Genomic DNA, 23,512 nt, shown 5'->3' with positions numbered 1-23,512 from the left:
GCTCTAAACACCTTTGTCCAATTCTTAGAACTACAAAACCCCCCAGGTCCATGACTGAAGAAATGCCACTGTAGCCCAAGCTGTCAGTTGTTTCCAAACATTGCAACAACACCATCAGAATTTCACCTTAGAAAGAACACACTGGCAGTGTTGTAAGAAGAGGTTCAGTAATAGGGAAGAGGTGTAGTGGTTATGTGATACTGGAGCAAGATGGGAGGGTGTTTATTAAGGCTTTTACAGAGAAGACAGAATAAACCTGTGAGATGTTGCACAGTTGGACTAGAACAAAATTAGGCAATTTGAACTGGTCACTGATGATTGTTTGATTTCTAAATAAAATATGTAATATAATGCATGTCATGGTAGATGTTTTGAATTCCAGATGGACCAGCATAGGAATAAGGATGAAAAGGCCAAGTTTCTAGTTCCAGACCACCTCTCATTAACTTGATAAGTATAAAGTATCAATAATAATACTTGCTCTTATAAATATGTTACTGTGGTCAGTGCAGTGATGCTAAGCATCATTCTGAAACTTTCTTTCTTATTTCAGAAATAAATAAATATTTTCAATTAATAGACTTCAAGGATTTAACAATGGAATACCTATTCTGAATCTGTGATCTTGACCTTGTTGCCAGATCTGTTGTCTAAGTGACAGACTTAATATGTGTGTCCTATATCTAGATTACATAATTGTTATGTTTCCTCTTATCTAGTGAAATGTTACTATAGATACAACTTAATTTATAAAACACCTCAGTTCAGTTCAGTCGCTCAGTCGTGTCCGACTCTTTGTGACCCTATGAATCGCAGAGATAGGTGATTCTGTAACAAGTATTATATCACTTCTTTACATTGACGGCAGAGACACAGATTTAGCCTGAATTTTGAAGTCATATTTTCTTACATAAAGAAAGGCTGTTGAGGGACATCCCTAGTGGTCCAGGGTTAAGAATCTGCCTTGCAATTCAGGGAACATAGGTTTGATCCCCGGTTGGGAAAGTAAGATCCCACATGCCATGGAGCAACTGAGCTCACAGTACCGCAACCACTGAGCCTGCACTTCACAACCATTGTCTGTGTGCCACAGTGAAAGATCAGAGTGACACACTGAAGGTCCCACCTGCCACAGTGCAGCCAAATTTTTTTTTTTTAAAGAAAAAGGCTATTTGATTTAGAGTCCTGGACAAACTAGTATATTTCACGACTGAAGAAATTAAACATTCAGAACATGGACATCTGCATCAGGGGAGTAAAAGCTGAAATATAACTGGTTAAAGCAGTGCTGGAGCCGGTTTAGAGAGAGTACCTTTACCTGCCCATCTGTTGAGCCCATCTTTATGCAGGTTAGAACCTCCTGAAGAAGACTTTGTTACTACCTTCTTGCCTTCTCTCCATTTCCCTTACTGAAACCATTTGAAAAGATGATATTGTACCTGGCGGCAGGAAGTTTTTGTTTTACTTGACCATATTGAAAATCTGCAGACTATTGATAATAGAGTATGGAAAGTATCTCCAAATATAATCATTTGGAGTAAAACTAATGCAAACTTCGCTAGCGTCATCAGCATTTTCTTTGGTTGTGTCTGAATCTGTGGATCTAGTGAAGTAGACTTGTACAAACTCCGGAAGTTGTAATAATACTGGACAAAGAATGATGTAAATGGAAATGCGAAAGACACTTTGTCGCAGTTGTCACAGGGAGAAGAGACTAGGAGAGCAGGATGTTTAGCAAGGAATCCCCACCTCCCCTTCCAGCCCTGTAATCATAACAAGTACACCACTAGTTGATAAACAAAAGTTCTGCATATGTGGCCTAAGGGTCACTGCTGGGCAGGGAAAGGGAAACGTGCCTGAACATTAAAGACTTCTTACCTAAAAATAGTGAAGTAAGTGAAAACTCCAAATTTTGTATTCTTAACTCTAGTCACGTTTACTACCCATACTAATTGAATGGAATGATTCAAAATTGAACAACTTTGGTGTATAAATGGACTCATATGAACCTGCCCCTTACAAGGGCACTTTGGAGGTGGAATTTGCTTCTTTGTTATTAGGGTGAGCCGTAAGAAATTGCTGTTTAGAATAAGCCAGAAAAGTCATATGGTTTGAGTAGACTGGTTAGTTGATGTGTGTAAAGAAGATATGCAGATGGCAGTCTGATCTTGCTATCTAGCTCAGTGAGGGTAAAAGTTAAGAATCTGATATTAAAAAAAAAGTTTTGCCTGGGTCATAAGAAATCTTGGGAGTCATTTATAAAAAGGTTACAATAGTGATGATTAGTTGTTCTGTGGTAACAGGATTTTTTTTTTCCTTCAGAAAAAATACATAACTATAGTTAACCTTTTCTAAAATAGGCATTTTATTTCAGTGTATTCCTTTGCCAAAAACAAAGACGAGACTAACAGATATCAACCAGCTTTGAATGTGATCCCAAAGTAGATAATACTTTTTCTTTAGTCTGTTTCCGAGCTTCCCAAATTGTAAATTAAAAGCAGGGCTTACGAGTTAAACTGGGGAAGTTTTATTTGGGCAAAAAATAATGTTTCCTCTTTTTCTTTCAGGTGATTTGGCAGCAGCAGTATTTTTAAATTGCTGACATTAACTAGCTTTGTTGGGGATAGGTCAGGCTTTGAACTTCTAAGATAATCCATGGGTATGTGAGAAGTTCCTCCCTAAGTTTACTGAATTTTCTTTGTTAAATGGTAACAAAGGATCATGCAAGAGAAGTATAGCTTTGATACACAGTGAAAATGGTTAAGACCTATATATGGGGTTTTTGTTAATTATTTAACTATCTTTCAAATATAATTGACTGTTAACACAAAAATAGTGTGAATGCACTGTGGTCTTTAAAACACATATGTGTGTGTGACAAGAGTAGTATAAAAGCCAGGAGAGTGGGAAATGGAACTGTACTATTGTAAGGTTTTTATTGTATGTCTGACTTTAACATCATTTGGAGGCAAACTGTGTTGTTAAAGATGTATGATGAAATAAAAAGCAAAGCTAAGTGCTGAAAAAGGAAGTAAAATGTTAAGAATAAGCAAGTTGATGTAACCCTAAGCATCATCAGTACTCATGTTAGTTATAAATGGCCTAAATACTGGACAAGTCAGAGATTGTCAAGTTGGGTCAAAAAATAAAACCCAGTTATATGCTGCTTAGGAGAAACTTACTTTTTAAAATCGATATATTTTTTATTGATATATAGTTGATTTTTATTGACATGTATTTGCTGCAGTCCATGGGGGTTGCAGAGTCAGATATGACTTAGCAACTGAAGAACTGCTACAGCTGTTGGTTTATAATGTTGTGTTAATTTCTGCTTTACAGCAAAGGGATTCGGTTATATTGATACATATATATACATTCCTTTTTAAAATATTCTTTTTCATTATGATTTATCATCGGTTACTCATTATAGTTCTCTGTGCTCTCCAGTAAGACCTTGGTGTTTACCCATTTATATATAAAAGCTTATATCTGGGAAAAAAAAAAAAGCTTATATCCACTAACTCCATTCCTGCCTCAATCCCCACCCCCTTGGCAATCACTAGTCTGGGAAAACCCACTTTAAACTCTCACTTGCTACATTACTATTAGACGAAGTAGAGCACTCCACCCAACAACAGTAGCGTGTGCATTCTTTTCAAGTGCACAGACCTTCTTCCGGGCCATAAAACAAGTCCCAGTAAATTTAAAAGCTTTCAAGTTATACAAGGTATGTATATTCTGGGATCACAATGGAATTAAATTAGAAATGATTAACAGATCTCTGGAAAATCTACAAATATATGGAAAGTAAACAGTACACTTCTACATGATACATGGTTCATAGGAGAAATCAGAGGGGAAATTAGGATATTTTTAGCTGAATGAAAATAAAAACAGAACACATCCCTATCTTAGACTACTATTCAGGGAGAAAAGAATAGTAGGTTGAAGTATAAATACATGCCACAAGTTGGATGATTCTCAAGGGCATCCTGTAGAGAGACAGAGTAAGAGGGAGGGTTGAATATGACCATAAAGAATTCAGTAGATCTTTGATGGAACAGTTCTGTATCTTGATTGAAGCAGAGGTTATACAGATAAACGTGTGATAAAATGGAATAGAATTACATATAAACACCCCCTCACACTCTCACCACAAAATGAGTATATGTAAAATTGTATGTGAAAAACTAGTGAAATCTGAATAAGGTCGCTGGATTGTACCAATGATACTTTCCTGGTTTTGAAACTAGGTGAAGGCTGTGCAGACCTTCGTTGTACTATTTTAGCAACTTGATAGGAATCTATAGTTATTTGAAAATAAAAACTTTGGAGAAAAAATGAAAAATTTGTGGGATGGCACTAAAATGGTACTCAGGGTGAAATTCATAGGACTAAATGCCCATGTTATAAAATGAAATCAGTGGCGTCTGCTTTCATATTAGGAAACTAGCAAAAGTAGAGTGAATTATAGCACAAGAAAGGAAATGGTAAAGATCAGATGGGAAAAGTAATTAAATTATAAAATTGTGGTATGGTGTTCTTCTCCTTGGAGATTATTTGATTTGTGGGATTTTAGTTTTCATCAGAGTTTAAAATTTTAGTGCAGTTATATCTTCAATTTTTTTTCTATCATTCCTCTTTGCTCCTTTTCTGACTGCAGTTATATGTATGTTCATCACTTGATATTTTCCCAACTCACTGATTCTTTGCTCAGTTAAAAAATTCTCTTTCCCTCACTCTGTTTGATTTTGTATAGTTTGTATTTCTGTGTATTTATATATATATATTGTCATCTCTTCTGCTCTGTCTAGTGTGCTAGTTTATTCAACACATTTGTCATTTCAGATACCATATTTTTCATCCAGTGCCATCTGGATGTTCTTTTATGTCTTTCATTTCTTTCTTCATCATGTACATGTTTGAACATATAGAGCATTTATTTTGTAATAGTTGCTTTAGAATCCTTGTGTGCTAACTCTTTTCACCCTGGTATTGTTGGGGAGTTTTTCTGTTGACTGATTTTTTTCTTCTTGGTGTGCCTTCCTGCATTTTTGTGTACCTAATGATTTTTGATAGGATGCTGGGCAGTTTTAGTTTCGCATTACTGACTAGTGGATTATTCTCTATTCCTAAGAGGTACTCAAGCTGTTGTTGGTGTTCAGTCACAAAGTTGTGTCTGACTCTGCGACCGCACGGACTGCAGCACACCACGCCTCTCTGTCCCTCACCGTCTCCTGGAATTTGCCCAAGTTCGTGTCCATTGAATTGGTGATGCCATCCAACCATCTCATCCTCAGCCACCCTCTTCTCCTTTGGCCTTCTCAAGTTACTTGGAATAAATTTTGTTCTTTCTTTGTTTGCTTTTAAGCTTTGTTATGGATGGTTCAAAAAATAGCCTTTTGCTTAGGGCTAATTAAAGAAGGAAGAAGTTAATTCTTAGTGGGGATGGAGAGAAGTGGCTGAATTTTGGAGAAATTGAACAAGTTGCATCTGTAGGATTTGGGACTATGTGAGGTTACTGAAGAAAAGTAAAGAGAAATAGATGACTGGCTTGAACAAAAGGTTATATCATTCACTGAAACATTAAGAGAAATATATTGCCCTGAGCAGGAGAAAGAATTGCTGATTACAGTGTTGCCTCTGTTTTGGTGCATGTAGTATATTTGTTGTTGTTCAGTCACACAGTCACCTCCGACTCTTTGAGACGCCATGGACTGCAGCACGCCAGGCTTCCCTGTCCTTCACTATCTCTGAGAGCTTGCTCAAACTCATGTCCATTGAGTTAGTGATGACATCGAACTATCTCGTCCCCTTCTCCTCCTGCCTTCAGTCTTTCCCAGCATCAAAGTCTTTTCCAGTGAGTTGGCTCTTTTATATCAGCTGGCCAAAGTATTGGAGCTTCAGCCTTAGCATCAGTCCTTCCAATGAATATTCAGGACTGATTTCCTTTAGGATTGACTGGTTTGATCTCCTTGCAGTCCAAGGGACTCTCAAAAGTATTCTCCAACACCACAGTTTAAAAGCATCAATTCTTTGGCACTCAGACTTCTTTATGGTCCAACTCTCACATCCATACATAACTACTGGAAAAACCATAGCTTTGACTGTAAGGACCTTTGTTGGCAAAGTAATAAAGTGTGGTGATAATATTCAGTAGGTTCTTGGAGATAACTCAGAAACTCCATCTATATATACTCCATATGTGTATTTATAGATTTGAGCTCCTTTCTGAGATTTTTTGGATTATAATCAGTAACTGATGTAAACTTTCTCTGAAATAATTTTATCCCAGAGAGAATTTAGAGGGAAGAGATGAGGTTTCGTTATGATTTAGACAGCATAACATTTAAAAACTCAATATAAATCACTCAAAAAATCCACCTGAAATGTTACTTTTGAATAGCTAGACTGTCTATTGATATATTGACTTTTTAAAAATGTTGTTTTACTGATCACTTGGACTTCACTAGCACTTTTGTTTAAGTCTTTATGTATAATGAAGTAGATAATACCTAAAGCTAGTATTGAGATTTGTCTTTTACCTAGAACTGTGAAGGGCTTGAAGGACTTTCCTGGTGGCTCAGATAGAGAATCTGCCTACAGTGCAGGAGTGCCGGGTTTGATCCCTGGGTTGGAAACATCCCCTGAAGAAGGGAATGACAACCCACTTCAATATTATTGCCTGGAGAATGCCATAGAGAGAGGAGCCTGGTGGGCTACACTCCCATGGGTTTGTAAAGAGTTGGACACGACTGAGCAACTAACACTTTAGAACTATGAAAAACACAAGTAGGCAGCATATTTAAGGTTAGATTCTAGAGATCTTGATTCTGACCTAAATTTGTGCTGCTGGCCTACCAGGTACAACTGTGAGAGTAAAAATAGGAAATGCTTTTCCTTGTAATAAAATCACACTTTTAGGTTTAGAGTGAAGACATTTTTAGAGCATTTTACTATCTCGTTTTATTGGTTTTACAATACAATGGTGATCTATTTTGAAGATACTGGTACAAAAAGGATGAAAAAAGTACTGGTCTCCTCTACCGTGGTCATCATCAGTGCCCTGGAAAAGCAATTAAACATGCAGTAATTTTCTGACCGCTCTCTTTAGAGTGTCACGTTAGATTTAACCTAACATCCTGGATTGCATCGCTGTTGTGGTATGTACCAAGTATGGTAGAGGTACTCAACAATATTTCCTTGCATTGTCCATAATAAATATTTGCCCAAGAGTTGGTAGGGTGGAAGGGGAAAGAAAGAAATGTTTTTCTCCTGTAGAGGAAACTTGTAATGTAGGACTTATTTATAGAGTATTTATAGTCCATTGTTGGGTCATTGGGTGTGTCATACTGCTCTATCTAGGTCTGAATATTTGCAGTACTTAAAACACCACTTCATATTGAATTATATTTGGTGGATTCTCTCATTTATACTTAATTTTATCAACTGACATATGTCCTTCCTTAGAGAAATGATTTTAGTGAAAGGGTGTTTTTCTCCAAGAGACGTATTATCTGTTTGAGAAATATTGACCCTGAATTTAGCCGTATATATGCTGTATAACTTGAGGAACATTATGAAATTCAATACATTTTCTTCCTCAATGAAAATATATAGTCTATCAAAAAGTTCAGTGTACTTTCTTTCCCTTTGTGTTCATGGGATGCATGCTCTTTATTGATACCTATATCTTTACCTAGATCTTCATACCTGTGGAATAGTTGGTTGGGTTTCTCTGTCATTGTTTATTTATTGTTGAGAAGTTTCAGCGTCAAAAGTCCTTTCTATTACAACATAATGACCTAGACTTCATTTTTAATGAAATATTATTTCTGCCATTTGCTTTAGTGTTCATCATATGGGAGGAAAGAAGTTCTTATGTCACAGCACCATCCTGTTGTAATTGTTTTTTAAAATTGAAATGAAACAAAAGAAAAGTTATTATAGAGGGTTGTTTTGTTCTTTTAGATGTCTTTTTTAATGTTACAAAATTATGAGTGTTATTACAGCTTACTGTTCCTTTGTTTTATGACATGCTTTTTTTCCCCAGGTACGATTGAGTATGTTCATTTCTATTTATGCTGTTAATATTCACTGCCATTGAATTGGCAGATTTGGCTGGGGTAGAACATTGTTTCTGATAGATTAAAGAAAAGTGATCTCTTGGTCATAAAGCCTCTGGTCCATGAGTACCACTGCTTCTGATGTCATTTACTCTGTCCCACCAGAGTTTAGTTGCTCAGATGGTAAAGAATCTGCCTGCAATGCAGGAGACCCAGGTTCAATCCCTGGTGGGAAGATCTCCTGGAGAAGGGAATGGCTACCCACTGAAGTATTCTTGCCTGGCGCATTCCATGGACAGAGGAGCCTGGCAGGCTACAGTCCATGCAGTTGCCAAGAGTTGGACATGAATGAGCGACTAACACTTTCACTTTAGCAGAGTTTAAAGTTCTTCTGTTCAGATACTGATACCTCTGAATCTGCTTTTTGTTAATTGGGTAGTGGGGATACAAGATGGAGGGTGTGGGGGGATCTGTTTGCCCTTTTCTCCAAAAATAAGGGGCCAAAAGAGAATGGTCTGTATCTGCTCACCTGCAGCAATGTAATCGGTTGTTGTTGGTGGGAGCTTGTAGTTTGATGCACCATCACTTCCATCGGGAAGGTTAATTGCTAACAAATGGCTGAATGAGAATTTAGGGGGAATGCTACAGCAGTCTGCTGTCAGTGGTGATGGGAGTTCTGGCGCCATTGCAGGGTCACTCTTTGTATCTGTCTATCAGAGTTAGGAGACAGTTGTTTTTCCCAGTTCCAGCCTTCTCTATAGAATTTCTGTCAATTGTTTGACTCCATTAAGTGTGCAGAGGAAATAAAAGCCTGAATGACCAATCCACCAGGGGCTATGGATAGACCCTTTCATTGTCCATACTCGCAGCACTGCATTAGGTCTCATTATCCATTTATAATACGCGACCTCTGCCCCCTGGGTCATTGAAAAAGATTCAGTGTGCTTTTCTGACACACAGGGCACCTTTCTCAGCAGACACATCGAACAATGGGACGTCTGGTAGTCTGGAGGACTAGTGTACATGGCAGGGTTTAAATACACAGCCTTGTGCCAAACCGCTCTGGCAGTTTGCTCGCTCATGGTTCATAAATGGGCTAAGGGGAGCCTAATGTCTGGACTATGACGGCAATATCCTTTCCTCTTTTCTTTCCTTCTTCTTCTGCTTTTTAAAAAGTTTAGTTTTCATTGGGTGATAGTTGCTTTACATGCTGTGCTGGTTTCTGCCACACAGCAACGTGAATTTTTTTGCCTCGTTTTCAGTGCTGTGTTCTGGAAAGATGTGCCTCCATCTCTGCTACTGCATTTCCTGATAGAGAAATGTGGGAAGATTTGGATGCAGTGAATGGATAGAGTCATCATTTTTGGCGAGTATTTGCCAAACATGCCCATGGAAGTTATCTGTGATACACTGAAAATCTCTCTCTTATTCCCTGCTCTGCCCAAACTGGTAGGGATTGACTATCCCGCTAAAAAGCTGGAGAAAGAATATGATCCTTCCTTTATCTCTCTAACCCAGATTCATCCTATCGTATAAATTTGGGCCACCTACTTGAAATCTCTGCTACTCTTTCTCCAGGCCCCAGTACATAGACAGATGTAGGAAAAAGATGGAGATAACATAGTGACTATTGGATGAAATATATATTTATATCTTATCCAATAATGAAGTAAGAAAACTGTCATGTTCAGAGCATCACACGGTGTATACTGAAGAGGGCCTTCTAAGAATCTTGACCACTGGTTCCTATGTGGCCTTAGTACAGTGTCTTGTTAAATACTAATAGGAATCAGTCGTTTACCTGAAGGATGTTGGGATAGGAAAAAATAAAAGATTGAGAGCCACTTCTTTACCAGTTCATATGAAGAAACATTATAAAAGTATTTTTTAAGTTTAAGATGCATACATTTCATTAGTAAAGCCTTGTTCCTCTCTCAGAAGCTTACTTTGCATTTAGTGTCACGTATGTTGGCTTGATCAATTTTTTAAAATATATGAGACACACAGGCACTCAAAGAAACCCAGTTTAGCACAGTGAACTGGCAGCTACACTGTCCAGTCGACCCCAGGTCTCTAGTTCGGCAAAGCAGTTTCCCTATTAAGTGATGAATTGTGCCGTGCTTCCTGATGCCCGGACACACAGGTGTCACCTCTAGAGAGTGACCGTTGAGTTCCAGCACAGATTTTTCACTCCACACCAGCTATGGAAAACCATGTAGATGGCAGAGCTCTCTCCATGCCAAGAATTAATATATTAACTGGATTATAGCACCATTTGACAAATTGCTTACTAAATACATCAAAATTGATTGGACATTCTGTATTTGAATTGACAAATGGCTGCATTAGGAGAAGGAGAGAAATCCATTAATTATAGCCGCTCTCAACCATAAGAAATATAATCATATAAATATAGATTTTGTTAAAACAAAAATCTCTACTTCGTGGTAGCATTGCTTATGTGTTTACCTGCACCTCTTTGCTGTTAACAGAAGGGCTGCTCTTGGCCACTGCCCTTTAAGTAATAAAAAATAATAATTTCTGCTGTGCTCTATGTGCCAGGCTTTTATGACTGCATGGTAACTTTTAGTTCTTAGTCCAGAAGAATAGAAAATACAAGAGAAACTAAGCCTTTCTGCTCAGTTCTCAGCTGTACCTCTGTTTGTCTATCTTGCCCTTTGCATTCTCCTATTATTTAAGTCAAAAGCTTTACTTTTGCTTTGATGATGTAAAAACCGTGATCATCACTCAACTTCTTTTTGGAAACAAATTTTTTTCTCACGATCTTTCTTACTGAAGGTAACCAACTGAGTGACCAAGGCGCAGGGTGGTGGGTGAATGCCCTTGATTGTCCCTCTCCAGTTTGAATCTGTTCTCCTTATTGTTGTCATATGACAGGAAGCTTTCTGCCATGTGATTCTGTGGAAGTTGATGGAGAGATGAGAAACACTGAACTGCCTTTATTGCCTTTATGCCATTAGTTTCTTGCCTTTTCTACTATGCTTTCTTTGTATTTTATAACCACATGAAGAGCCTCAGAACTTCCCTTATGTGATGTCAAGTTTGGGTCAGAGCTGAGATTATAAGGAATATTTGGGGGTTAGGCATTCTGTTGCCTTCCAAGGCTGTTTTCTAGGTGCCAGTGGTCCTTCTATGGTTATGCCATTTATACCTTTAAGTATGAAACCAAACCAATATTTTCTAAAATAAAATCTTCTAATTCCTCAGGGGTATTATAGAGAATGTAAAATGTGGCCCTAAGTACTTTCTCTTCTCTTACTGCATGGCAGGCTTCTTTGAATGTCTGTAACTTGCATATGTTGAGACTTCTGGTCAAAGTCATTTTTTCCCCATTGTTTGATAGCTTTGTATGGTACTTCTGATCAAGATGCATAGATATTTAATAAGATATTTATTAAGATGAGAAAATTATATTAAGATATGGAATAAAGAAATCATGGAGACTAAATCAGTGATATAGTTTATATTTGGGGATAAACAACTCTCAAGATGTTTTACATGAAAATTTTAGTTTAAAATACTTACAGATAAAGACATCATTAATTGGAGACTTCCCTTGTGGTCCAGTGGTTAAGAATCAGTCCCGTGATGCCAGGGACACAGGTTCAATCCCTGGTTGGGAGCTAAGATCCCACAGCAGCTCAGCTCACATGCTGCAATTAGAGTTCATGCGCTGCAGTGAAAGAATTGGTATGCTACAGTGAAGATCCTATGTGCTGTAACTAAGACCCAACGTAGCCAAATAAATAAATAGTAATAATAATAAAGACATCATGAATTTAAGCAGTTCATACTTCAGGTTAAGAACATGGTCTTTGGAGTTTGCAGTTCTAAATTCCATTCCTGCTGTTTGCTAGCTGGGTGACGTTGGGCAAATAGCCACTCTGGGCTTTAGTTTACCTACCATTAACATGGGAATTAGTAATACCTACCTTATAAAATTGTTTTTAGATTAAATGAGGGAATTCATCCAAAAAGCTTCACACATTACCTTAGATAGAATAAAAAAATAACTATAGATTAGCTTTGTGGGTGACATTTACAGAAATAGTATTCTTGTTCTCCTTTGAGGTCTTTGTTATCTCTCTGTGTTCCAAGGGCTTTTATGACTGAGATACTGCCGGGTGGCCTAGCTTTATTGTTAACAAACAACAGGAACTTTTCTGGTGGTCCAGTGGTTAAGAATCCACCTTCCTTGAAGGGGACACAGGTTCGATTCCTGGAGCTGAAAGATCCCACGTACTATGGGGCGACTAAGTCCACGAGCCATGACTACTGAGCCTGTGCACCCCAGCGTCTGTGCTGTGCACAAGAGAAGCCACTGCAGTGAGAAGTCCATGTGCAGCAATGAAGATCCAGTGCAGCCAAAAGTGAAAATACATAAAGCAATTTTTGAAAATGACAGTGAAGAGCAAACGTTTGTGGTAAATCCTTTCTCTTCTGTTAAGTGGTCATCTGGACAAGTAAGGTTTTAATGTGAGCATTTTCAAGGCTATAAAAAGCAGTTTTACTTAGTAACTCTAATTTGTTGAAGCAAATTGAAAATTTGTCTTAGACCTGCTTGTTTTGAGCATCTCCAATCCCTTAGTAAATTATGGGAATTGGGATATTTCTTGGTGTCCACTGCATTCTGAAAGGCTTTCCTCTGGAAGTTCTTTCTGATAGTTAGTTGCCTTAAGACTCTGAAACCCAACTTCTGACATGCCAGAAGGACATTTGATTTCCTGAGATTATCATTGAAATCATTGTTCACTATTCTGGTGAGCCTTTTGTTTTTTACTCCGTATTTTTTTGAAGTTTATAATGAACCTGTCTTCCTATGGCAGGTGAATTTCTTAGAAAAGGAACGAGAGAGAGAGGAAGAAAGAGGAGGGAGGGAATAAAGGAAGGAAGGAAAAGGATGAAAGAAGGGAAAATGGAAGGATGAACTATACAGTTTGTTACACGGCACAGAAATTAAGTGTTCTACGGTAAACTAAAGTCAGCATGGGTGATTCTCACATATATGATGCTGTGAGAAAACGACGTAGTCCTGAATCCTTCACAGAATTCCTAGTCTTGCCACGAAAGAATCAAGGTGACTCTGACTCTTTGTCCATCTACAGGTCAAAAAATATTTGCTGTTTTTTCCATTCATGAAGTAGTCTTAAAAGTTTGTTATTATGGAGATGTTCAAACATACACAGAAGTACAGTGACTAGTATAATGAATCTACGTATTACCCAGCTTGAAGAATTAACAACGTTCTGCCGCTCTTGTTTCTGATGTTATCTTAAAATTTTATTTATTTATGGCTACACTGGGTTTCATTGCTGCTGTGGACTCTCTAGTTGTGGCGAGCGGGAGCTACTCTAGTTGCGATACACGGGCTTCTTCTTGTGGTGGCTTCTCTTGTTGCAGAGCGTGGGTTCTAAAGTGTGAGGGCTTCAGTAATTGTGCATGTGGGCTCAATAGTTGCAGCTTGTGGACTCTAGAGCCCAGGCTCTGTAGTTGTGGTGCATGGGTTTAGTTGCCCTGCAGCATGTGGAATCTAGTTCCCTGACCAGGGATTGAACCCATGTTCCCTACATTGGCAGGTGGATTCTTAATCACTGTACCACAAAGGAAATACGGAAATCTTTTTAGCTGTTGTTATTTTTTAATGTATGGTGGATAAAGTATTATGAGAAAGCCACCACTATTGTATCTTTTTACCTATTTAATACTTGCATTTATCTGTATATATATATATGAAGCTCCAGTACTTTAGCTACTTGATGCAAAGAGCTGACTCATTGGAAAAGACCCTGATGCTTTTAAAAACTGATGGGAAAAGCAGAAGAGGGTGGTGGAGGACGAGATGGACTGACTCCATGGACATGAATTTGAGCAAACTCCAGGAGATAGTGAAGGGCAGAGGAGCCTGGCCTGCTGCATTTCATGGGGTCACAAAGAGATGACATGACTTAGCTACTGAACAACAGCAACACTTGCATGTATCTAATGACAAAGACTTACTGATACGGGGATAGCTCTTTCTAGTAGTTGTACGATGTGCAGTCCAGGAAAGAACAAGCCTTCAAAAGTGTTCTCTTGTGTTTGGAAAGAGAGAGAACCCTATGGTGCTTGTAGTATTTTCTGTTTCATTCTTTCCCCAGTCCTCTTGTTTCTATGGATTTTCTGATTTATTTAGAGGTAAAAATCTTAATCATTTAATTTCTCTATTTTATGGAATACATCAAGGGTCCTTAATGATTGTTTGAAAAGATTTTAAATTATATTCTAAAGTATAGGTTGAAAATGTTGATGTCTTCCACAACTAAAAGCTTTTAACTCTGCATGCCAAGAGAACTTTGCTCTTCTGCTTAGGCATGGGAAAATCTGCACTTAATTCTTCCTGCTGTATAATGATTTGGTCTTATCAGGAATGTAACTAGATAATAAATAAGGGAAGCATGGAAGAAGCTGCATTAACTCTTTGCAAAAAAAAAAAAAAAAAAGATTTTTGCTGTTTTTCCATTTCCAAACAACTCCCCCTCCCCCCCTTTAAAATACTTTTAACATTTTATTTGTTTGGCTGTGCTGGGTCTTAGTGGCGGCATGCAAACTCTTACTTGTGGCATGTAGGATCTAGTTCCCTGACCAGAGATTGAACCCAGGTCCCCTGCATTGGGAACATGGAATCTTAGCTACCAGACCACCAGGGAAGTCCCACAACTACCGCTTCTTTATTTTTGTGAGACTTTGTTGTGGAGGCTAGACTGAGTAATTAAACTCTTTGCTCTTCAATTGTGCCATTGTAGGTGAGATGGAGAACAGTGCATTTCCAATACCTGGCCTGTTGCCTACTTGTCTACATTGGTTATTGAATGCAGTTTAATAATCCAAAATAGTGATTTTTTTTTTAATTTTCCAAGACATCAATTCACAATGCTTTCTTTATAAGCTCTCCCATCTTAGTCTCTTATAGAGGATATTGTATTTTAGAGTGTTTGAATTGAGAACTGATTATTCCTGAAAGAAATGCATCTAACGAGAGGTAGCTGTGAGAATACAGTTGCCATTATCAAGAGATTACAGCTCATGATGCTGCCCAGAATTAGCACCAGCAAACAGTCATTCCTCTCAATAAAAACGCACACCACCATGTGTACTTGATTGGATTGCCTGGTTGCTAAGTCATACCTGATTGCAATCCCAGGGACGGTAGTCCCCCAGCCTCCTCTGTCCATGGGGTTTCCCAGGCAAGAATGCTGGGATGGGATACCATTTTCTTCTCCAGGGGATCTTCCTGACCCAGGGATCGAACCCACATCTCCTGCATCGGGGGGCAGATTCTTTATTTACCACTGAGCCACCAGGGAAGCCCATGTGTACTTGAGTAGATGCTAAAAGCTAATAAACAAAGATGTGTGCAGTGACTATGAGAGAAAGAGTGTGTAAAACCACTTCCATTTCCCCTTTTAAGGAAAATGTCACAAAACCTAAGGAAATATGAGGGAAAATGCTATAAACTCAACTTTTCGTTTCATGCATTGGGTTTCCATCATTCATTGAAGTGCTTGTGATTTCTCTGTTTTCTTTTCTTGACTTGTTCGGTTGATTTCACTAACCATATTACTTGTATTGTGCTTATTCCTCAACTTTTATAATTATCAAATTTTAAGTTGGCATGTAGTATACATGATTTAAATGGTGCCAAGGAATATTTAGTGGAAAATGAGTCATCGCTTCATCCCTTTCTTCCCTGAGGCAACTGTTATGTAAAGGTGAGCTTTGATAAGAATGGTTTTGTTGTTTTCAGACTTATTTTTCTGAGTAGATTATCTAACCCTTGGCAAGACAAACTTATCTGTAAGCAGCAAGCAAGGTATTATACAGACATGCTATGTTCCTTTCAAATAGCCAGGGTGGACTTTTCTAGTTATCCTGCTGCTGGTTTAATGTATATATAATGTGGTTGTACTGTGAATTGAGTTGCCATGATACACATTAAATTGTGTGTATCTTTCCAGGTGACCTTTATTGCAAATGTTTTGAAGGGACTGTTGCAGCCTATTAAGTTCTCAGAAGTGTGCTGGGACAGTTTAAACTTTTCAGTAGAGTAGCTGATCTTGCTGATAGCATAAAGCCATTACGTTTTATTCTATGTGTCCATTTTTATGACATTTAGAGTTACATGGACAAGCAAAACTAAACTGTGAACCATTCCAGACTACCCCCAGGTATAGCTTGTCGAGATGCAAAATGGCAGTGAACCATTATGGTAGCAGGAAGAGCCAAATGAAAGCTCCTTAGTTTATGTCTTCTGTGGGAATATGAAATGATGCTTTGGGGGTAGGGCAAGGGAGAAGAGCAGGGTGGGGCAGAGATGCACCCTGTGTTGTTGGTTACCCAATGAAATCTGTTATCTTGCAGGCAATGAGAATACGTCATTTTTCTAACTATATATTGCCTGTGACTGTTCTTCTGGGAATGTGGAATAAAAGGAAAGTGAAACCAGAGATGTACAATGACTGACTGTTAGAAAACTTTAATAATTAATTAGGGAACATCTATGGTACCGCAGGGTCAGGGTGCAAGGAAGATCATTGATCCGTTTAATATATAGCGTAGGTAGAGCCTGTTCCCTTTTATATGTGTTGTAGTGCTTCAGCTGTTGTTGCGCTGGACAAGAGATGGCTCCTAATGAACAGAATAACCAGTAATATATGGTGCTATTGCTGGATTATTCTGTGTGTGAAACTCAGCAAATTCCTTTACATTTAAAGGGAAACATTTATAAGTTAGAAAACTTCTAGACTTTCATAGAGATAGTTAGATGTGTTATTTTTGACCTGAAAGCCTTCTCCTTTCAAAAAAATTATTTTTAAAAAGTCCAGAGTTTAATTTTTACCAGATTGATAGTATAAAAGCATAAACTGTAAAATTTTGCAAATCTCTGATTACTACTATTTATATGTGTTTGTTGGCTGTTGTATTTCCTCTTCTGTGAATTGCTTGTTCCTTAGGAAATGCCTTAGTCCATTTTGCTTTTGGATTACTTGTCTTTGAGCCTTTCTTCTTAAAAGGCAAATATTATTTTCTGAACTAAGAAACTACCTTTCCAAGCAGAATTTCTTCCTCAGATCCTGAGTGCTTTCTGATCAGAAACAGAGTTTGGTAAAGAGCCTTCTCTTATTGTATGGCTGCTCTATAAATGCTGTTTTTAATAAGTACCAAAAATATATTGAAGTTTGTCCTTGGATGAGGGTTTATCACTGTTGGCCTTTGGGTGAACTTTGAGCCTGAGCTGTTTCATTCAAGGCAGCATGATGTCATTTAACTCACAAATTTCTCTGTTGCTAGAAAAAGGAATGTTGTTCCCCTAAATAACCTGAAGGACTGAATAATGCTGGCACAACATTATTCACCTCTCAGGTCTCCACTAAAGACTTCAGCATGGTAAGGGTTTTATTATTCACGGAGGATTTGTGGGGATATGTTAAGGAGTAGGGGCAAGCAAAAACTGAGTCTGGTCCTGAATCTGGAGAATACTTTATTCTGCAGCCCACTTAGCTGCCAGTATGACCCAGCTCACACACTCTTTTCCAAATAAAAACCTTGGGATTCATTTTTGTTTCTTCATATTGAAAGACTCTCTAAGTTTCTTTCTAGTGCTGTTTGTTCAACATATGAACGTATTTTAGGCTTTGTAACAGCAGTTAAAGCCGAAAGTTGCATCTCAGATAAAAAAGTAGATACCATTTGGGTCAGCCCCACTCCACACCCCTTTACTTGGGAAGTAGATCTCCCTGATTCCAGTGGCACTGAGATTCGTTTCAGGAAGTATAGCAGTTTTTTTTTTAGCATCTCCTAAAGTTGGGAGCTTGGAGTTCGCTAGCAGCGGAGCCTGTGCTTGATTAGCAGCTGTGTCCTCTGAAGCTACGAGAATTTATTACTGGGAGTTCAAGAGATGCAGGAACGACTAGAACAAGAACATAACAGAATCAGATAGATTGTCCCTTCAATGAGTTTATAAATAAGTGTGGCTCGTTGTGCAGCAGTATGCTTTGTGTTAGTTTTTAGAAAAACGATGCTATAACCTGTATGTGGTTAGTCTCTTAACTTTCAAATGTATTGTCAACTCTTTTTCCTTTCATTGCTTTTAAGGATGAATGGTGCTGAGATCAAATAGTTATTCCTTTCATATTTATAGTTATTCTTTCTTTAATAGAGTATCTAGATCCTCTGCCCCCTGTTGTAAACTTGGTAGTTAGGAGATCTAATTTTTTCCTGAGTATCCAAACCGTGGCCAATACACTTAAGAAAAGTAATTACCTGTTCTAATATAAAGTATTAATATTAATTATAAAAATGTACTTTCTCTCTTTCAACTGGAAGACTAGATTTGTTGCAGATGAACTTAGGTTATTGAGATCTAGCTGTTAGTTTCTGGGTATTCTAAAAAGAATTTGATTTCTTGGAATTGAGGATATACAGTTATTACTTTGGATAAAACAGCCTGAAATGTCAGAGAGAGTCCTACCTTTCTTCAGGACTGGTAATAACTCATTCTTGGAAGCTTGACTCAAACCTATGTATCCTAACCTTTAAGTAGTCCATTAACTAGTGTTAAAAATGAGATTTCAGAGTATCATTTTAGATATCTGTTAATACAATGTTTATAACTCTTTACTGTATTTTATGTGGGTAATTTGTAAAACTTCTATGCTCATTGATCCCCTTCTTAACTACGTACGGATTTGAGAAGCTATATTATGAATTGACATTTTCTGTTTTCAGACTGAGAATTTTGTTATGTGGCATTCAGCTGTAGGGGTATTTTCAAGAGGACCATTCAGTGTTTCTGTTCATAATTTTACTTCAGTTGTTCTACTGACTTGGAAATTTTGGGGAGGTTTGATTAACGAGACTAACTTGCAAAGGTCAACATTGAAGTTTTTTTTGTTTGTTTGCTTTGCACATAAACACGTATAAGTATAAATATATTCATAGGAATACACACATATGTACACATACTCATATATCACTGTAAGACATTAAAATACACTTCGTGGTTTTTTTTTTAACTTTTATTTACTCACTAGAAGCATGATCTGCTTTCCTGAAAACACAATATAAACAAAGTCTAGCTCACAGTTACCTCATAATGATCTGCTCAGCCTGCCCTGGGTTGTTGATCTATATTTATCAAATGCCTGTGTGTACAGGCAGTACTTTTGGAGTTGTATTCTGTAAAAAAAAATTGACAGTGTACCCTTTATAGTTAGATGGATAGGCTTATTTTAAATGACTGTACTAAAAGTAGGGATAGAGCATAGCAGAGATTTTTATTTCAAAATTCCATATCCCTTTTCCTAACCCAGGATCATTAACTAAGAACAGTGCTGCATGCTCAGTCATGTCTGACTCTCTGTGACCCCATGGACTGCACCCCGCCAGGCTTCTCTGCCATGAGATTCTCCAGGCAAGAATACTGGAGTCAGTTGCCATTTCCTCCTCCAGGAGATCTTCCCGACCCAGGGAGTGAACTGGCGTCTCCTGCATTGGCAGGCAGATTCGTGACCACTGAACCACCAGGGAAACCCCTAAGAGTAGTTGGTAAATGTAAAAGATACTATTTTTCTTTAGCTAGAAGGTGCTTATGTTGGTCCATTAAACTCATGCTTGCAATATATGTAACTTTATTTTCCTATAAATTGTCTTTAGTCCTCTTTTGTACCTCTGTCCTAACAAATAGGGACAAATTAATCTCAATCAATCATAACCTCCTACATAGTTGCATCTAAATTCTATAGGGCTTACATAGTACAAGATATGAGATGGGATTGCTAAAGATATTTTACCTCTATTTTTTAACCACTGAGATGTCCCAATTCCTTACCAGATTTAATTGTTGGCTATTGTATTGGTTCATGGGCTTTCCTGATGGCTCTGACAGTCAAGAATTTGCCTGCAATGCAGGAGACTTGGGTTCAGTCCCTGGGTCAGGAACATCCCCTGGAGAATGAAATGGCTATCCACTCCAGTATTCTTGCCTGGAGAATTCCGTGGACAGAGGAGCCTGGCTGCCTGCAGTCCATGGAGTTGCAAAGAGTCGGACACGCCTGAGCAACTAGTTAGCACATTGGTTCATATAGGTCTTTGTAGCATCCGTCCTTGTTTCAAAGCCTTTTCAAAGCCTGACAATTGCCTGGACCTTGTCCATATTACTCTTGAATGTATAGTAAATATTCATCATCACATTCACAGGGGACTTGGAGAGGTTGTCACAGGCTCAGCTGTGGAAACACACTGTGTGCACACCTTCTACTGTAGAAGAGTAAAATCTCCGTGCTACTTCCCAAGTGGAATCTCCTGCTACTTCCTGAAACTACCCAAGAATGAAATTAGGATTCTTCACAGTTGTTCATCCCTAAAACTCTTTCTGACATTTAGTACCCTTCCTTGGGAACCCTCTTTTTTCCCCTTTCTGTTTGTGGGGCTCTTGTTCCAGTTTCTGCATGTCTTTCCTAATAGCTGCTTGGAAACCATGGGAGCTTTGCTCCTAACACTCATACTTTAAATCTCTCTTTCTTATCCCAGGGTCAGGGTTTTGAATTCCTCTCTTCTTTGTGACTGGGTATGTCATTGTTTCCACCAGCTATTACCAGCTAGTAATCATAGAGTGTTCTTCCTACCTGGATTGGAGAAAGTTTTAAATGTAAAGAAATGTGAGGGAGAGGGAAAGGATATTTACCTTATGTTGAAAAAGATTTTTCCACCACACATATTTTTATATTGTGAATCTTCTGAATGCTTCGAAGCATTCTTAATTGGAATACAGTTTTTTAGTGAACATAAAGTATGGTAACTCTTCTCACAATCTCTATTTAGAAATTTAGGGTTCAGATTTAATGTTTCATAGATATATGATTGGTATTTTTACCAGTTCCTTTGGGAAACAGGATGGGTGGGAAGAGGAGGAGGAGAAAGAGATTTTTTTTTCCTCCTTGAGAAACTTTTCACTGTGGTAAATGTCAAACATACACAAAATTAGAAAAAAACTGTGTCAGTATAATGACTCTCCATGTACCTGTAATTCTCAAAAGTCACCAACTCAGACTAATGTTTTTTTTTTCAGCTATAATCCTCTTCCTCACCATTCTCTGTCATTGGATTATTTTTAAATTTACCCTTCCACACACATCTTTTTTTGTTTGTTTGTTTGGCTATGGCTAGCAGCTTGCAGGATCTTATTGAACCTAGGCCCTCAGTAGTAAAAGCACAGAATCCTAACCACTGGACCACTAGGGAAGTCCCAAGTTCATCCCCATTTTGATGATGGGTGAATAAGGTATCCTACCATCCTGGTATCCTTCATTATTTATTCCAGAATCAAAAGCTCCATTCATTCATTTATTTATAAAGTGTTTATTCTGCAGCAGGTAGTAGGCTGGGCTCAGCACATGTTGAGTATATTGCAAACTCTTGAGGAAAAAATCACATTAGGTACTAGTTAGTAACACAAGGGTATAATTTCTTACTTCTCTTCTAATTTTTCCAGTTATCTGTCTACCCTAGCTTTGTTAAAAAAAAAAAGAAAAGTCCTAAACCATCTGCTGACCCTCCCTCCCTGGCCTCTTTGCCTTCCGGATTCATCTTCCACTCTCAGCTTCCCTCACCGTACCTACCATACTGGCTTCCTGACATGACCGAAACATTTCATGGTCCCACTTCAAAATCTTTGTAATTGATATTTTCTGTAACACTTTCTTCTCAGATGTATGCATGGCCTATTCATTCACGTCTTTAAAATTTTCTCTGACCTCAGCTGCGTTCCAAAGAGTGCTGACCTCTAACTGTTTGTTCTTAGTTGCCTTCTTGATTAGTCTTTAAGGAGAGAGCAGCTTTGAGGCATACTCTTGCTCTGTTCTGTATTAAGAATTTCAACTTTATTTATTAAAAGATTACAAGTGGTTGGGAAACACCTAACCTTTTGCAAACATAGTTACTTATCAGTTTTTATTTAAAAGGATGCTTCAACATTAATTGATTATTATGATATTCTTTTCTTCATGATGTTCAGAATTCTAGGGAATTGTTTAGCTTTGGTGATCTCTTGTATTTTGTGCCAGTTGCCAGCCTGCCTCTCAGCTGCAGAACTAGGATTTTGAAGAACTAACAGCTAATAGTTTTAACCATTGCAAATCTTATATTTTAATACTATCTGTCTCCCTCTGATGAGTGATTGGCGGGCTTAAGTATCATTTCCCCCCTCCCAGCTAGCTGAGATAAGGCTTTTGTGAGCATCTCTTCTTTAAAATCTTGCCCTATGTTCTGCTCTGTCTACTTCACTTACACTTGTTTTGTTAAGATTTAGTTCTTCAAAATACGTGTTCTGGCAAGAGGGTTGTGAGATTGGCTTGTGAGTTGCTCCTTGTGGAAATGTATATCTTTTTCTGGGAATATGCATTAAGAAATATAGATATGTTCATATCCTCTGATTTCAATTTTAGAAATGTAGCCTATGGAAAATATACATATTGAAGTATAGAAACATATCTCTGGGTGGTAGAAATTCTGAGATTATTTTCTTTCTCTCATTCTTTTCTGTTTCTTCCAGGTTTCTTTAATACTCACCGTCTTTCCTTCCTCTTTGGTTCTCTTCTTTTTCTTTTCTCTATTTCCCCTCAGTACTTTATTGCTTTATTTCTCTTAGTATTAAAATGTTTAGTGAGGGAGAGAATGTATGAGAAATCTCTGTATTTTCTCTTCCATTTTGTTTTGAACCTAAAATTGTTCTAAAAAATTAAAGTGCTATTTTATAATAAAAATAAGCAAATAAAAAGTATGGGACTTTAAGTAGAGGAGGCTAAGTAAGTTTTTGTTGGGATAATATTTCTTTCGTAGGAACTCAATAAATGTTTACTGAATCATTTTATGGCTTTGACTAAGCAAAGATCAGTCACTCAGTCATGTCCAAGTCTTTGTGACCCCATGGACTGTAGCCCACCAGGCTCCTCTGTCCATGGAATACTCCAGGCAAGAATACTGGAGTGGGTAGCCGTTCCCTTCTCCACGAGATCTTCCTAACCTAGGCATGTTTACTATTAGTAAAGAATCTTCCTGCAATGAAGGAGACCCAGGTTCAATCCCTGGGTCAGGAAGATCTCTTGGAGAAGAGAATGGCTACCCACTCCAGTATTCTTGTCTGGAGAATTCCATGGACAGAGGAGCCTGGTGGGCCACAGTCCTTGGGGGTCACAAAGACTTGGACACAGCTGAGTGACTGACACTAAGCAGAGGTTCTGTGTATGATAAACAGGCTGTTTCTGTTTTAAGCCTATATCCTATGACCTAAAAATCAGGGAAACTATAGAAGCATTAAAAAAAAAGAGAGAAACATTTCTTTTGATAAATCATTGTTTTAGGAACTAAAAGTGTTTTAAAATTTAGAATGT

General features: G+C 37.9%; 1 protein-coding gene across 8 annotated transcripts in view; it reads left to right on the top strand.

Moving 5' to 3' along the window:
• BCAS3 (BCAS3 microtubule associated cell migration factor) overlaps positions 1-23,512 on the top strand; it is a 586,221-nt gene that overhangs the window by 271,867 nt on the left and 290,842 nt on the right. The gene's annotated exons all lie outside the window — the stretch shown is intronic.

Source organism: Budorcas taxicolor, chromosome 19 (assembly GCF_023091745.1).
Source record: "Budorcas taxicolor isolate Tak-1 chromosome 19, Takin1.1, whole genome shotgun sequence".
NCBI lineage: Eukaryota > Metazoa > Chordata > Mammalia > Artiodactyla > Bovidae > Budorcas > Budorcas taxicolor.
This window is presented reverse-complemented; position numbering and strand designations above follow the sequence as displayed.